Source organism: Musca domestica, unplaced genomic scaffold (genome assembly GCF_030504385.1).
Source record: "Musca domestica strain aabys unplaced genomic scaffold, Musca_domestica.polishedcontigs.V.1.1 26, whole genome shotgun sequence".
In the NCBI taxonomy this organism is placed as follows: domain Eukaryota; kingdom Metazoa; phylum Arthropoda; class Insecta; order Diptera; family Muscidae; genus Musca; species Musca domestica.
This window is the reverse complement of record NW_026712283.1, coordinates 3625022-3643341: the sequence shown is the minus strand read 5'-3', so window position 1 is coordinate 3643341 and position 18320 is coordinate 3625022.

The window sequence follows — 18320 nt, the reverse complement described above, 5'->3', positions numbered from 1 at the left end:
TAATACCCCCAACACATAGTGTTGTAGGGTATAATTAACTAAATTGTACATATTTTTGGAAAATTCATGTCAAAATTCAAAATCACACATATGACCAACCATCCGATCAATAATTAAAATTGCAAACTAATTACTGATGACACTTGCAATCTCATTGAATTGAATTTCGACGAATTTCATCAACCAGAGAGAAATTAAAAATCTACACTCAATATTAACATTTTGCCGGCACATGCACAAAATTTACACACAAGAACGAAATTCAAATTTGTTGACATTCCAATATAGAGGGGAAATTTCTGTGTCTATTTTGAATATTTACTTTTGGCAAAATCTGCAATTTGTTATTCAAAGAAATTGTGTGTATTTCAAACTTATGCTTGTCATCGAATGGCGGCGATGTAAATGGAAATTGCTTGATTGCCAAATGTTATCACGGCTTAATGTGGACTTGGAAAAATAATTAATTTTGTAAACAGAAATATTTTATTTCTAATTTTGATGGTCTTGTCTAGGTTCTATAAATGCTCGATATTAATATTTAAAGATATGAGCAACTATAAGATATTAAGATACATATGCATCCATGATAAGGCTAAATGATACTTTTTAAAACAGACTACAACTCTACATAAGAAGTTCTACAGAGAACCACAAATAAAAGATTCAATTAAAAAAGTTGAGATTTTTTTAAATTATATTTACAAATTAAAACAAGTGAGCGAAAGCTATACCACGTGATACCTTGCAATTCGATAATATGTTCAAAGCCCCCTTTTGAAATTATGTCATAGAGCACTGCCCAGATATTACCCTTAGCTTTTTCACCAGTTGCTGACTATTAGTTGTTGTGGTCCACTTTACAGCTAAATATAATTCAATGGTCATCCGAAATGCTAGACTTCTTCCCTGTCCTTAATTCTCTTCGCATGCAAAATTCCGTATCGATTGATTTCAATTGTGTGATCAGGGAAATTTTTCTGGTTTTGGCACATTTGAACCCCTAAATATTTCGTGATCATCTCCAAAAGCAAGTATCTCCAAAAATTTGACTCATCTATATAATTTGCTTGTCTACGATATTTGGCTACATTCGTCATCGAAATTTAGCATAAAAGAGCCAGAACTTCGACTTTTGTGTATTTTGGATTTCGCCTGTAAGTTATTTTCAGCGTTTCGGTTCAATGGAAATACTGGTATTTTTTCACACCAAAATATTGTTCCATTCTACCCGATGTCCTAAGCTCTAACCTCATGCGAGATTTCGTGTCCTTCGGTTCCTATTTGTGACCTTTATAACAGCTGCATAATCAGTAACATTTTTAGTTGTTGGTTTATTTCAATCCCTAAATATATTGCGAACATCTTTAGAGACAATTGGCCTAGCCCTATATATTTATTATCGGCATCTACGTAACGTTCGCATTGACCTTTTCGTCTATTTGTGATTTCGCCGGGATTAAAAATATTCGCAGTTTAATGGAAAATTTAACTTTTATTTAAGACAAATGTTATGGTCTATTTCACCCACTAAATATTACCCGAAGACCATCCAAATTGGAAGGCTTCTGCCCAGACCTAAGCTCTAGCCCCATGCTAACTTCTGCGTCGATTGATCTATAATTGTGACCTGAAGAGCAACTCTAAATTCAGGATTTTTTTCAGGTTTTGGTCCATTTCAAACCCTAAATATTATGCGATCATCTCGAAAAACAATAGACTTCTATTCAGACCCTAACCCTAAAATTTTAATCCTTTGTGAGAAAGGTACCAAAAAGAATAGTCCGATCTCTTCCATCTTTATAACAGATCTTGTGTTGAAGGAAATATTGAGATGTGGCATGTTTGACTAAAATAGAATGTTGATTTCGCGTTTTGTGAGCTTTATGGATATTTTTATCAGCTTCATGGATATTTAAAATTGTAACCCTTTGTGAGGCAGGTACCGGAGGTAGTAAACCGATATTTTCCATCTTCACAAAAAATGTTGTATTAGTTGAACCAATGGGATGTGTGAAATATGAAAAGAACCGGATGCTTAATTCGGATTTTATAATCGTTTTGGCTATACAAAACATTAAACCCTATGTGAAGGAGTCACCAGAAGAAATCGTCCGATCACTACCATCTTCATAAAAGATCTTGTGTATATAGAAATATTGTGATGTGCCAAGTCTAAATGGAATCGAAAGATAAATTGATGTTTTATGAGCTTCATGGGTATTTATAATTTTGACCCTTTGTGGAGGAGATACCAGAAGGAGTCGACCGATATATTACGCCTTGAGTTATTACAAATATTGTGATGTGTGAAATTTAGGGCAATCGGACTCTTACACCACATTTTATAAGAGTTAAATTTATTCAAAATTTTGCACCTTTGTGGGCGAGGTTCGTGATGGAATGGAGCGATATTATCCATTTTTGCACCTAAGTGGACCCATCTCCGAACTCAATCTAAGTTTAACCATAATATTACGATGTACTAAGTTCTGACCAAATCAGATACTCCATTCGAGAGTAATCGTACACACCAGCCAGCGAGAAAGACAGATGGACGGAAACCCTTAAATCGACTACAAATGTCCTGAGACGGATTTGGTCCAAAGAGACCTCGGGTCTAAAACCATTAATTAGCCATATGGCAGGGGGCATAACTAGATATATGGTTGAAGGTATAATTAATTAATAATATGATGTGGTGTCCTCTGGAATTGCAATTTTTGAATTTCGAAAAAAGGAAAGTTGTGCTGAATTGTGCTAGATTTGTGCTCAATTGTGCCGATTTTAATGTTAACGATTTTAACGAGTAACGAGTAGAGATACAAAAAACTCAGCACAATTTACTACATCTTGATATTTGAATTTTTACAAAAATTACAGCAATTTTTTTTTTTTTTTTGAATAATACTGTTTTTTTCGAATTTGCCATATCTTGAAAACGGATGAAGATATTGAGAAAAAATAAACGGCACAAATCAAACACAAACCAGCACAACTCTTAATTTTTCGAAAATTGCAATTCTGACATATCTTCGAAATTGTAGTTTTTTTTCGAAATTGGTAAGAGATATCAAAAAAATGTTAACGGCACAAATGGACACACACCGAGTACAACTCAGCACAACTTTAAATATTTCGAAATTCGAAAATTGCAATTCTCTCAGATTTTTTCGAAAAAAAATCTCTTTTCGAAAATCGCAAATTTTTTTTAGAATTTCGAAAAAAATCAGCACAATTGAGCACAAACCTAGCACAATTCAGCACAACTTTCCTTTTTTCGAAAAGTGCAATTCCAACGGACACCACATATTAATGTGTTTTTAGTCTAATGTGTGCTCTCTGGCGTATGTCGTACGCAAATATCTGCCCGATGTAAATCATACGCACTGCAGCACTCTAAATGCAACAAGTGCCTATGGGAATGAATGACTTTGTAGACTTTTAATTAATAAAAATTGGTATTGAATAAATAAAAATATATGCTAAGGGGCTTTAGAATACCTCCTTCATTCGTATCCATATTTAAATCGCCTTCAAGTGACAACTTTTATTTTTTCTTGAAACAAATTTTTTGTAGTCCTTTGCTGGCTGTATTTTAGAAAACATTTTTCGTCGCATATTTAACATATGCGGTCACGTGTTTTCTCAAAATCCAGGATAATTTTCTCGTTTATATTCTGCAGCAGGGATTCGTTGTCATCCACGTGTTTGTGTCAAAAAAAAGAACATGAAAACATGATTGAAAGACATGGATTTGCTTGTCACGGCAGCAGGTGTAACAGCGTTTCTTTTTGCATCAGCGTGGCATTTTAAGCCACAAACGGTTTTTTCGGGCAAAATAGATTGATGTCGATTATCAATGATTTGGGGATGGGAATTTGTTTTCTCTTCATACTAAAGTAGATTTAAACATATTTTTGCAGATATTGGACAGAGAAATGCTGGTTAGGGTACCAAAGGAAAATATTTTAGTTTTTTAAAGTATTTTATGGTAAAATATCTATCAGCCTTCATTTTGAACTCCAGATCAACGTTCCTGTCACTTGCTATATTTTTATTTTATTAGTGCTAAAAATCCAATTTTTAATTATCTTTTTTATATTATTTTATTTCAACAGCCTTTTTATCTCTTTTTATACCCTACAACACTATGTGTTGGGGGTATTATAAGTTTGATTGGGCCAAAAATTATGTAACACCACGAAATATTGGTTTCCCATATAGGAAAGTATATATGGATCTTCCTAGCTCGCCGAGCTGAGTCGATCAATTTCGTATGTAGCTAGAGTTTAGGGCGGGGAAGAAGCCTACCAATTTGGTGGAGTGGTCGTTTGTGTTGAAAAAATTCAAAATTTTTCATTAAACCGCGAATATTTTAAATCCCGGCGAAATCACAAAGCCATGACAAGGTTACTTCTGATCTTTACATTGATGTTAACATCCAACAAATCGGATATATAGCAAAATATATGCGATATATATGTCTATCAAAGAAGATATGCTTGAAAGATCTCTTATATGTCGAGAACAGCTGAACTGATTTCAACAGCTCTCATTAATTCAGAATGGCCTCTTGGCAGGAAAGAAAAAACGTCAAAAAAATCGCATAAAAATATCTCCATGAAGATGAAAATATTGATTTTTTAAAATTTTCTCATATTTTTTTCAATTTTGTCATATTTTTGGCATATTTTCATTTTGAATTAAACATTTGGTAATATTTCTACAGCTAACAAAACTAAGTAGTTAGGATATCAGGATATCATATACAGATCGCAACTATGGCCCGATCCTTACGAAAATTTGCATGGGGATAAGATGAGGGTCAGAATAGAAGCCTACTCTTTTTGGAGATGATCGCCATATATTTAGGGGTTGAAATGGACCAAAAAACTGCAAAATTGTCAGCAGGTCGTAATTATCAACCGATCCTCACGCACATTTGAATGGGGGTTACCGGACATTGCAAAAGCCAAGCAGTTTTGGATGGCCATCCAAAAATATTCAATGTGTGAAATAGTTTGCCAACTTTTGTAGACTAAATACGAAAATGTCCATTCCAGCGACTTTTCGGAGAATTCACAAATGCAGGAAAGACGCACTTCTGACTATTTCGTTAACGCTGATTTCGTTGAAGAATATAGTCAAATGGCTGTATCTCATATAGATGCGTTTCAGTCAAAAACCAATAATAAATGTTAATCTTTTGCCACTTCTGGGAGATTATAGGTCTTGGGGAAATATTTGTTCCAGATCTAGGAAGACCATTTACGTGCAACATCTACCAATAAATTGGAAATGAGCAAATTAGTTTAAGTTGCTATTATTCGAAAATTAGAGAACGAAACCTGATGGTTTTCTTTTATTATTTGTCACAATATCTTGTGGAATTCTTTCGAGTATCTCGCCTATATAAACAGTATCGTTTATTATAGTATTGTAGGGTATTCAACGGTCGGCCCCGCTCGACTGTAGCCTTTGCTTACTTGTTTTTCAATCAAATTTATTTCCATGTGAATGCAATTAAATTGTTTCTAACAAGATTATATGTGTGGCATATTGAAATATTTCTCAGTGGATTAAGTTGTGTTTGTTTTTTTTTTTTTTTTTTTTGTTGCAGTACCTGTTTAAGACATATTTCTGAGTCAATAAAGTAGGAGAGATAATCTGTTTATAAATATTTGTCTACACATATAAAAGAGTGTAGTTATGAGGCAAAGAGGGGGAGAACTTTGCGAGTGGGACACTGTTGATGTGTAAGAGATTTAGATTTTGGAAAATCGCACTAGAAGATCACTAAAAAGATACTAAAATGTACTTAAATGGTATTTGACGAATGGACAGGTCACGAATTATGGTCTTTAGGGCATTTTTGGAAATCTTGTAAAAAGGTGGCTGAAACTATTAAAAAAAGTTAAATAGTATCTGCTGGCAAAACCGTGTATACTCCCAGCCTTTCGTTATGATTATCTAAACGGTTGACCCTTTTATATGGGGGGTTCCGAATAAGTGGGCCAATATTGTCCATTTCGTATCTTTCCTTAGTCTTGTATAGAAGTTACAACGTACTAGTTTTGAGATTTATGAGATGTGTGATAATTTTTGGAAAATGTTGAAATATGTGTGGTGTACCATATACAGCGGACCGAAGAATTCCATTTCATCTTGTGTTGACAAAAATATTGATATATGCAAAATTTAAAGGAAATCGCCTATATATTTCCAAATTGTTCAACTTTTATGGGGAAGGTACCAACAGAAGTAGACCCATAGATTCCTTATTCACGTCAGATCCCTGATTGAGAAGGACATTTTTTTAGATATACTAAGTTTGAAAATAATCGCTGAAATTATGTAGGGTAGGTGTTTATGCCCAACACCACACTGTGGTCAGGGTATTATGTCTTTGTGCATTAGTTTTATGAAATGATGCCCTCCATAGGATCACATTCTATGTCGTTTTATACATTTCCGTCCGGCCGTACGTCCATGTCTTTTCATACACAAAGTACAGGTTGCATTTATTGCCCGATCCAGATAAAATTTTGCACAAATCCCAAGGACGAACCCTATTGAAATTGAAGATAATCGATCAAAATCTAGATATAGCACTCATATGTATTTGCGTTCGATTCGCCTTTTTTGTGCAACAAACGTCTAATACAAATCTAAATAGTATGACATTTTGAAAATCTTCCATATATATTTTTCGTCCGATTTGTTATATTTGTCGTCCACAGCCGTAATATGCACCCAGTAACCATATTCGGCGAATAATATATTAAATATAGCTCAGAAATAACTTTGCCAAATTATATCGAGATCGGGTCAGATTTGGGCATAGTGATATGAAAAAATCTGTAACCAACTTTAGACTGCTGTCATTTCTAAGCCACTCAGGGGTCAGATGTGGGCATAGCTCCCATAGTGATAGGCAAAAAATATGTAACCAACTTCAGATTGCTGTCATTTCTAAGCCACTCAGGGGTCAGATTTGGGCATAGCTCCCATAGAGATAGGCAAAAATTGTAACGAACTCCAGACTGCTGTCATTTATAAGCCACTCGTCCGACAGCAATTAAAATTATTCCAGTGACAGATAATTATATGGTTTACAATCGAAAAAAAATCATTTTGGTGAGAACTTTACAGAAAAAAAGTTATTCGTGATGGTCTTCAAGCGTGATAGTGTGATTTCTTTATATTTGGCTGGAAAACCGCAAGTGGCTATCGTTAGAGCACTCCAGCAATTAAATGTGAATAAATCTTTTGTGTCTCGTACCATTGCTCGTTACCTCCTTACCGACGTCAAGGAAGTGGACGGAAGAAAACAGCAACATCAGCAAAAATGGTTCGAAAAGTAAAGAAACGACTTGATCGGGCGAAAATGGCTCGTGAGCTGCATTCCATTCGGCAAATATTTAAAAATGAGCTCGGAGTAAAGCCATTGAAGTTCCAAAAAGTGCAAAAACTTACACCACAAAAGCAAGAAAATAGACCAAAAGAGCTAAAGAGTTGCTTAGCCGAATTATGGCAGTGATGAACTGCCGGATTTGGTTTTTTTTTTGATGAAAAAACATTCGTTGTCCAGCAGTTTGTAAAGAAACAAAATGATCGTGTTTACTTGGCAAAAAGGTCAGCTAAAAATGTGCACCTTCCGTTGGCCACCAGAACTCAATTGCCGGCCATGGTGATGGTGTGGACCGCCATAACAGCCGATGGCCGCTTATATTAATCGACCGTGGCATCAGAATAAATGCCGAATATTATCGCGAAAATATTCTGGAGGGTGTATTAAAGCCTTGGGCACACAAACATTTTGGCCGCAGACCTTGGACATTCCAACAGGACTCAGCACGCGCCAAGAATGGTTGCAAAATGAGGTTTCTCGCTTCATTTCCAGCGCATAATGGCCACCAAAGTCTCCAGATTCCTATCCGTTTGACTATTGTGTGTGGAGTATTTTAGAAAGCAAGATTGGCAAGCGCTTCGCCGGTAATGGGTAAAAACACCGCAGAGATTTGAAGGCCATAATTCGTGCTAAAAGTGACCGAAAAAATCTAAACTTATTCTATTTCCGACATTTTTTGCTTTCATTCAAAGAAATTTAAAAAAATGTAAAAATTATGGCATTTGACTTTGTTGCAATTTTTTATTATCTCATCCTCAAATATAGCTTTCCTTGATGGCTTTAACCTGGTTACGGCAAAGTATTTTTTTCATGAGGAAATAACCGGTCACCCATTTATTCGCCCCGACAATTCGTATACAAAATCCGGGTTTTATTCGATTTTACAAAACTGAAATGTACAAAATGGACATCATTCGTATGACCTCTTGTTGGGCATGTATTTCCATTAGCTTTTCAATGATGCCCATTTTATACATACCAATTTTGTAAAGCCGGATTTTTATCCTAACATTCGGGTCGAACAACCGGGTAACCGGATATTTTTCCACCAAAAAATTACTTTACCGTTATCAAGTGAAAAATACTTACTTATCAATCAATTGGAGCATGACCCCTAAAATCAACTTAAGTCTTGTTTTCCTTCTGAGGATTAGGTCCAAAAAATGTTCAAACGGTCATACTCCCCATGAGGATTATGGGCGCTTTGGAAGCGTATATAATTCCCAATTTTTTTAAAAGGTTAAACAAAAAAAAAATGTGGATCAATGAGGATCATATACGTGGAGATTATATCTATAATTATATCTATAATTGTTCAGAATTGTGACCCTCTATGAGGGAAGTGCCGATATCTATCATCTTAAAAAGATACCTTGTGTTAGTAGAAATATTGGAATGTCCAAAAATTGAGAAAAAATCGGATGATTATTTTGCATTTTATAAGAGATAAAATTATCCAAAAATTCGAACCGTTATAGAGGATGTATGGTGATTATTTGACATTTCCTAACGGATATAATTATTGAAAATGTTGTCCCGTTTTGGGGGAGGTACCAGAAGGAGTGATTTCATTTTCACACCATATCTTGTTTTAGTAGAAATATTGAGTTTTGTAAACTTCTCAGGGATGCTCAATTCGCATTTCATGATCGTATTTATTCAAAATGTTGATGGTATCAGAGTGGAACGGTATCCCCCATATTAACAAAAGATTTTGTGTTAATAAAAATATTGGGATGTATGAAATTTATTATTTCTCATTTACAAGAGTTTTAGTTATTACAAATTTTGACCCTTTGTGGGGGAGGTACTTGATGGAGTGGGCCGATATAATATTTTCTCACTTGAGTTAGCACTGACAAAAAAAAATTGAGATTTTGCAAAGTTTCCACTGAATTTAATGATATTTTTCTCTTTCTATGATGTAGATAATTTTCTTTAATAATGTTGGCCTTTTGTAGGGGAGGTACCAGAAGGGGTGGGCCTATATATTCCATCTCCAAACCAGACCTTGGGTTAATAAAAATATTGTGATGTGTGTAATTTGAAGACAATCGGACTCTTACATCACATTTTATAAGAGTTATAATCATTCACAATTTTGATCCTTTGTGGGTGAGGTACTTGACGGAGTGGGCCAATAGGGTCCATTTTCGCATCAGACCTAAAACCGATAAAAATATTAGATTTGGCAAAGTTGGACCTAAATCGGATTATCTTTTCTTTTTCTGTGCAGTAAAATATTTTTTTTTTTTTTTTTTTTTGAAAAATTCTTTTGCGGTGGAGGTACCAAACTCAATCTAAGTTTTATAATACTAATACGATGTACCAATTTTGGAAGAAATCGGATACCCCCTTGAAAGTTATCGTGCGTATCAGCCAGATGGACGGACAACTCCATACCAACTCATAATATCCTGAAACGGATTTGGTCCACATAGACTTAGGGTCTAAAACCTTTAATTCTATGAGGCACTCTTGGCAGTATCAAATTATATGTATATACCCTCAGTAGCCATATACCTGAGGGTATAACAAAACAGAGCAAGCAAATGGGATAAGCTAGAACAATCACGGCTTGTGAACAAGAGTGATATGTAAGAGAATTTTCGGAACATATTTTGGGAATTTAGAGTATTTTAGTATTTTTGGAAAATCTAAATATTTGAACTAAAATGTAGTATTATATATCTTTAAACCAAAATAATATAAAACCTTAAATTATGCTATACCATCAAACATAAATGATTTAAAACTCAATTTAAATACTTAATTAATTTCTCACGCTTCACTTGGCATTTTAAGCCAACTACCAATTCCCACGAAAAAATCAATTATTCACAACATAATTTATCACCCTTCCTCCCTCCCCCGCCAACATCCCATACACCAACAACAACTCTTGCTATGATTATTTAATGATGTTTCTTCGTTTAACTCTTTGGCAATTTCCGTTTCATAATTTCAATAATTTAACTTTTATACAGCTACAGCGCAGCCATAAAGACCGGAAGTTGTGCTCGTTATCGTTGTGCAAATTAAATATTCCATTCCTTTGCGCCCAGAGTTTATTTGCTTCATAGAAAATTTTCCACAAAACAATTCGCAATAAACAATCTGGCACAACTTTGTCTCACAAAATTGTTTTTCACAAATTTATAATTGGATTTCAATTTCGATTCGTTGGCAAAATTGATTAGAGGGACGGAAGCCAAACAAAATTGAAAATACAATGAATGTAAAATTTATAAAATCTTACTACGTGATAACGATTTGTTGTGGCTGTGATTAATTTGGGGAGCGGAAGGGGTTGCTATTTGTGTGTATTTATGTAAATTGGAAAAATGTAGAACAGTTACAATAACTAATTGTTGTTGTGGGTCGAGAGGTGAAGAATGTGGGATGTTTTAGAGTCATTAAATCAATTTTTATGTAGAATTTATGAGAATTAAAACATAGCAAATATAATCGTTTTTGACTGCGTATTATGGCCTTAAAGCAATTATAATTTAGAGCCGAAAGCAGGTATACCCTTCTCTTAATTGATTCCAACTATACTTGACGAAGGCATATTTATTAATATCCATCCTATTTGAGCTGATATTACACTTTTTAGGCAGCTATATCGAAATCTGAACCGATCTCTATTAAATTAATCAGAGGAATTGATATGCTGAATATAATAGTTGGTAACAAATATCGTCGCTATGGAGGGCATTTTACGGGTGTGAGGGATATAAATACAAAATTGGAAGAAACGTATGTGTGGGACATACAGCTTTATCTAAACTGATTTATGTGCCAAAATCCATTCAATTCGGACATATAGTAACCATTTTATTTACAATAAACTTGAAATCGAGTAAAGATATACACGGTAAGATGAAAAAACTGCAACCAACTTCAGACTGCTGTCATTTCCAAGCCACTAGTCCGACAGCTTTTCAAGTTATTCCAGTGACAGCTCATTATATTGTTTACAAGCGTACAAAAGCATTTTGGTGAGAATTTTCCAGAAAAAAAGTTATTCCTGATGGAATTCAAGAGTGATAGTGTGATTTCTTTATATTTGGCTGGAAACCCACAAGTGGCTATAGTTAGGATACTCCAGCATTTAAATGTAAATAAATCTTTAGTGTCCCGTACCATAGCATAGCCCGATGTCTAGGAAGTGGACGGAAGAAAACAACAATATCAGCAGAAATGGTTCGAAGAGTAAAAAAGCGACTTGATCGAAATCCGCGTCGCGGTGAGCTAGACATATCGCAATACTCCATTCGGCAAATATTGAAAAATGAGCTCGGGGTAAAGCCGTTGAAATTCCAAAAAAGTGCAAGAACTCACACCGCAACAGAAAGAAAATAGACTCAAAAGAGCTAAAGAGTTGCTTCGCTTGGCCGAAAGTGGTGAACTGCCGAATTTGGTTTTCTCCGATCTCCAATTAGAAAACATTTGTTGTCCAGCATTTTGTAAACAAACAAAATGATAGTGTTTACTTGCCAAAGAGGTCAGCTGAAAATGTGCACCTTCGGTGGGCCACCAGAACTCAAGCGGCGGCCACGGTGATGGTGTGGGCCGCCATAACAGCCAATGGTCGCTCTCCGCTCATATTAATCGACCGTGGCATCAGAATAAATGCCGAATATTATCGCGAAAATATTCTGGAGGGTGTATTAAAGCCTTGGACACGCAAACATTTTGACCACTGACCCTGGACATTCCAACAGGACTCAGCACCATCGCACTCAGCACGCGCCACCCATGAACGGTTACAAAATGAGGTTCTTCGCTTCATTTCCAGCGCACAATGGCCATCAAAATCTCCGTATACCAATCCGTTGGACTATTGTGTCTGGAGTATTTTGGAAAGCAAGGTTGGCACTAAAAAATACCAAAGTGTCGATCACCTCAAGCAGCGCTTCGCCGGAAATGGTCCAAAAATCCGCAGAACGTGTTACCATAATTCTTCTGTTGCCATAATTCTTGCCAAATCTAAACTTATTCTAAAATTTGATGATATTTCCGACATTTTTTGCATTCATTCAATAAAATAATAAAATTATGGCGTTTGAATTTGTTGCAGTTTTTTATCTCACCCTGTGTATCTGAGCCGATCTCATTAAAATTTTGGCGAAGGTATTTCTTAGTTGTAATTGATATATTTCACCGAAAATTGTTTTTATTACAGGTATTGAGAAAAAAACAAATCTGATTATATGAAAGCTATCGATTTATCTGAACCGATTTCTACAAAATTTGACATACCTATTTCTAGCATCAACTAGATGCTACACATTTGTTATACAATAAAAGGCAAATCGGACGAAGATATATATGGAAGCTATATCTAAATTTTGACCGATTATTTCCAAATTTTAGAAATATTCCTATTAAGCCACAAGTTTGAGTAAGAAGTTTTTTCTTGAAACCCTTCTATGAACTTGAATCCACTATTTTTGTGTATAAAAATTATTTAAAAACATTTCTTATTTATAGGTGAAGCGATCCTTAAAAATATTCAATTGTCGGTCAAAAGCTAATTTATAAAATGTCTTCATTTTTTTACAGATCTGCGATTGTCGTTCAGGAGGTCCTTACAATTTCCCCAAAAATTTTAAATTTACAAGATGTTCTTCAGAAATGTTTTAAAAGTCAACGATGTTTGCACCGAAACTGTTTAAAATATTTTTTTAAAAATTCAGGGTTTTTTGTTCTGCATCCACGACATTTATTTAGAAGGTCCTTACAAAACTTAAAAAAAATATTTTTTTTTTTTTTGGATTTTGGGCCGAAATTTGTGAGACATATTTCTAACAGCCTATATTTTTTTGGTGAGATGATCGCTAATATTTCTTAAAAAAATATTTTGTTCAGGTTGTCCTTGCGTAAATATTCTCTTACTCCCTCTATTCGAAAATGCAAGAATTTTTCCTTGAAAGACCATTACAAAAACATTCTTAAAATATCGATCTATTTATCGAGTATGGATAATTATATTAAAATAATATATTTATATACAATAAGGACTAATGACTTAAGCTAATTTTAAAGTTGAAATGCCTTAAAAAAATCATTATAGTCGTCATATCCCAATAAGATCTTAATCGAACACATCGTTGGCATTGCACGAGTTTCATGAAATTTTTATATTTTGACCTATTGTAGAAAAGATAGGTAGCAAAAGAAATGAGTCTATGTTTACCGCTTAAAAAAAATCCTTAAGTTAGTAAAAATAATATGGGATTTATGATTTTGCCAAAATTATATCCATTTTAAAACAAGTAAGCAAAGGCTACAGTCGAGCGGGGCCGACCGTTGAATACCCTACAACACTATAATAAACGATACTGTTTATATAGGCGAGATACTCGAAAGAATTCCACAAGATATTGTGACAAATAATAAAAGAAAACCATCAGGTTTTGTTCTCTAATTTAAGAATAATAGCAACCAATATTTCCCAAAGACCTATAATCTCTCAGAAGTGGCAAAAGATTAACATTTATTATTGGTTTTTGACTGAAACGCATCTATATGAGATACAGACGTTTGACTATATTCTCCAACGAAATCAGCGTTAACGAAATAGTCGGAAGTGCGTCATTCCTAAGTCACTGGAATAAACATTTTCGTATTTTGTCTACAAAAGTTGGCAAACTATTTCGCACATTGAATATTTTTGGATGGCCATCCAAAACTGCTTGGCTTTTGCAATGTGCGGTAACCCCCATTCAAATGTGCGTGAGGATCGGGCAATAATTACGACCTGCTGACTATTTTGCAGTTTTTTGGTCCATTTCAACCCCTAAATATATTGCGATCATCACCAAAAAGAGTAGGCTTTTATTCTGACCCTCATCTTATCCCCATGCAAAATTTCGTAAAGATCGGGCCATAAATGCGATCTATATATGATATCCTGATATCCCAACTACTTAGTTTTGTTAGCTGTAGAAATATTACCAAATGTTTAATTCAAAATGAAAATATGCCAAAAATATGACAAAATTGAAAAAATATGAGAAAATTTTACAAAATCAATATTTTCATCTTTAGAGAGATATTTTTATGCGATTTTTTAGACGTTTTTTGTTTCCTGCCATGGCCTCTGAATTAATGAGAACTGTCGAAATCAGTTCAGCCGTTCTCGACATATAAGAGATCTTTCAAGCATATCTTCTTTGATAGACATATATATCGTACATATTTTGCTATATATCCGATTTGTTGGATATTAACATCAATGAAGAGGTCAGAAGTAACCTTGTCATAGCTTCGTGATTTCGCCGGGATTTAAAATAGTCGCGGTTCAATGAAAAATTTTGAATTTTTTCAACACAAAATATATGGTCTATTTTACCCGCTAAATATTATCCGATGACCACCCAAATTGGTAGGCTTCTTCTCCGCCCTAAACTCTAGCTACATGCGAAGTTCCGCGTCGATTGGTCTATAATTGCGACCTGTATAGCTACTGCAAAATCCGATATTTTTTCAGTATTTGGTCCATTTCGACCCCTAAATATTATGCGATCATCTCCAAAAGAAATAGGGTTCTATTCTGACCCTAACTCCACCTCCATTTTAAATTTCGTGAAGATCAGACCATAATTGCGACCTGTAGAGTGATTACAAATTAACATGGACAGACGGACAGACGGACGGACGGACATACATAGCTAGATCGACTCAGCTCGGCGAGCTAGGAAGATCCATATGTACTTTACTATATGGGAAACCAATATTTCGAGGTTTTACATAAATTCTGGCCCAATCAAACTTATAATACCCCCAACACATAGTGTTGTAGGGTATAATGACAACCTTTTAACTTTGAAAAATTTAAAGAATAATTTATTATTTTTATTTATTTCTTATTATTATTATTATTATTTTTTTTTGTCAATTGTTTAGAATTATGAATATTTTTAAATGTTGACTCCTTGGTGAGAAGGTGCCAGATCATACCAATTCTAAGTCGGACATAAAAATCTGATAAGGCCCATCTTCAAACGAAATATTACGATGTATTAAGCTCACTAACCGTAAAAACAGAAAGATGAGCAACCGGCTTGATATGGCAAGATCAATTTCAAATATTCTAAAATGTATTTCATCCAAAGATAGAGAGGGTATTAAATTGTTTTTTCGATGAGGCTGATGTTGGCCGTATCAAATGATATAGTACCCTCTGACGCCATAAAAGTAAGGCTAATATGTCTATGCCTTCCATACTAAAGAGGAGTGTATAAAGAGAAACACTGTAACCACTGGTCCTCAGTTTTTCATTTGTATTCCCGGAACAGAACTTTGTCACAGACAAATTTCGTTCATTCCTACAATTCCTTGACATTAAGTCACACAACATAGCACAACATCTGCATCCTTTTTTTTCGTTTTTGGACTCTTTAGCTCAACTTTCGACTATTTCACCCAAGCAACCATCTGTGTTGTGTTACTTGATGCCGCCCAGGCTAATACCATTTTAATGACTTCATTTTGTGGCCGTATGACAGTGACATTGCAGTGTGTCTCAAAACAATTATAAACAAAATGACAAAAGTATTTAGAAAAAAAAAAGAAAAACTTTTTCTTTCGTTTAAAAGATGCGTTTCCGTTTTGTCATTGTTTTAACTACTAGTCAGCTGAAATGACCAGCTGAAACGTGACGTTTAAACAAAATATTTTAAATGAATATTTCCAAACGATGACGAAAAGAAAAGAATAATAGTTTAAGTTCATCCACACAACACCGGGGAACAAGAGACTGGGTTGAAAATATATATAATTTTTTTATACTCTCCACCATAGTATGGAGGGTATATTAAGTTTGTCACTCCGTTTGTAACACCTCAAAATATACATTTTAGATCCCACAAAGTTTATATATTCTTGGTCAGCATAAAATTCCATTTCGATTTAGCGATGTCCCTCCGTCTATGGAAATCACTCTAGCTTTCGAACGAATTGAAGTACATTGATGAAATTTTACTTAAAGGTATAATATGTCTGCAGGACTTTTGGTATTGAAAATGGGCCATGTAGGTCCACGTATAGCCCTCATATAACGGTACCTCCCGATATGCGGTATTTTGATGATTTTTTGCGACAATATTCATCGGAAATGTTTCAAATTTGATATTTGAAGTTCATAGTAGATACTACAGCCTATGCCAGAAAATTGTCTGTGCAGCTTCACGTCTTCGTATAGTCTCCATATAACAGTATCTCGCGATATTCGGTACTTTGATGATTTTTGCGTCAATATTCATCGGAATTGTTTCAAATTTGGTATTTGAAGTGTGAAATGAATACTACAGCCTATGACAGAAAATCGTCTGTGGATTTCGACGTCTTCCTATAACCCACATATAACGGTACCTCTCGATTTTCGGTATTTTGATGATTTTAATGACATTATTCACCGGAGTTGTTTCAAATTTGTTATTTGAAGTTCGCAATGGATACTACAATAACAGAAAATTGTCTGTGCAGGTCCACGTCTTCGTATAGCCCCCATATAACGGTACCTCCCGATTTTCGGAATTTTGATGATTTTAATGACGTTATTCACCGGAATTGTTTTAAATTTGTTATTTGAAGTTCGTAATGGATACTACAGCCTAAAGCGGAAAATTGTCTGTGCAGATCCACGTCTTCGCATAGCCCCCATATAATGGTACCTCCCGGTCTTCAGTATGTTGATGATTTTAGCGTCATTAATCACCAGAGTAGTTTCAAATTACGTATTTAATTGGAACTACAGTCTATGACAGAAAATTTTCTATGCAGGTCCAGGTCTTCGTATATGCCCTTATATTAGTACCTCTCTACAGGGTTGTCCATATTCGACGGACCCATCTGACAACGCCATAACTTTTGACAGAGATGTCACATCGCTTAATGACATACCGCGTTTGAAGCGTCAGTCCAAGCAGATTTTTACCATGAACCAATACACGCCACGCGAGCGCTCTGAAATAGTTGAAATTTACAAGAAGTCTATTGTGAAAACTCAACGTGCTTTTAAAACATAAAAAAATGTGAGAAGTGCGCGTTCTAAGAACCCCATTAAGCGTTTATACGAAAAATTTTCGACTGGTAAGGCTCTTTCTAATCCGAAGAGGCCATATAAAAGTCGACCAAGGCGATCGGCCGAGAATATCGCTGCCGTACGAGCCAGTGTTAAGAGGTCCCCAAGAACTTCCCAAAAACGCCGTTCTCAGCAATTGGGTATAGCTCGGTCCACTTTACAACGGATTATTCGCATTGATTTGCATTTGTTCCCGTACAAAATTCAATTCAATTGACAAAGAATGTTGCCTGCGGACAAGCCTCGTCGATTGGAATGGGCCCAAAGAGTCATGGGTCCGTCGAATATGGGCAACCCTGTATATTCGGTATTTTGACGATTTTAGGTACAATACTCGCCGAAATTGTTTGAGATTTCGTATTTGAAGTTCGTAATGGATACTACAGCCTAAGACAGAAAATTATCTGTGCAGGTCCAGGTCTTCCTATAGCTCCGATATAACGGTACCTCCCTATATACGGTATTTTGATGATGCTACATTATTCACCGTTTATAATATGGTAATGGCTCATAACAAACAATGCCTATGTAGGTCCACGTCGTATAGAAACCAATATAACGGCTATATTCGGTATTTTTAAGATTTTAATAGAATTTTTAACTGATTTAATTTGTGAAAATTTCCAAATTCGTTCCAAATGGTGGAGGGTATTGAAAGTTCGGCCCGGCCGAACTTACTGCTTTTTAACTTGTTAATTATTAAGGACACACAAAAAATTTCCCAATAGGAGGTCTTTCAATGGCGACCAACTTCCTAAGGACCAAAAATTGAGTTAATGAGTTCCATACTTAATATCTAACTTATTTTTAACT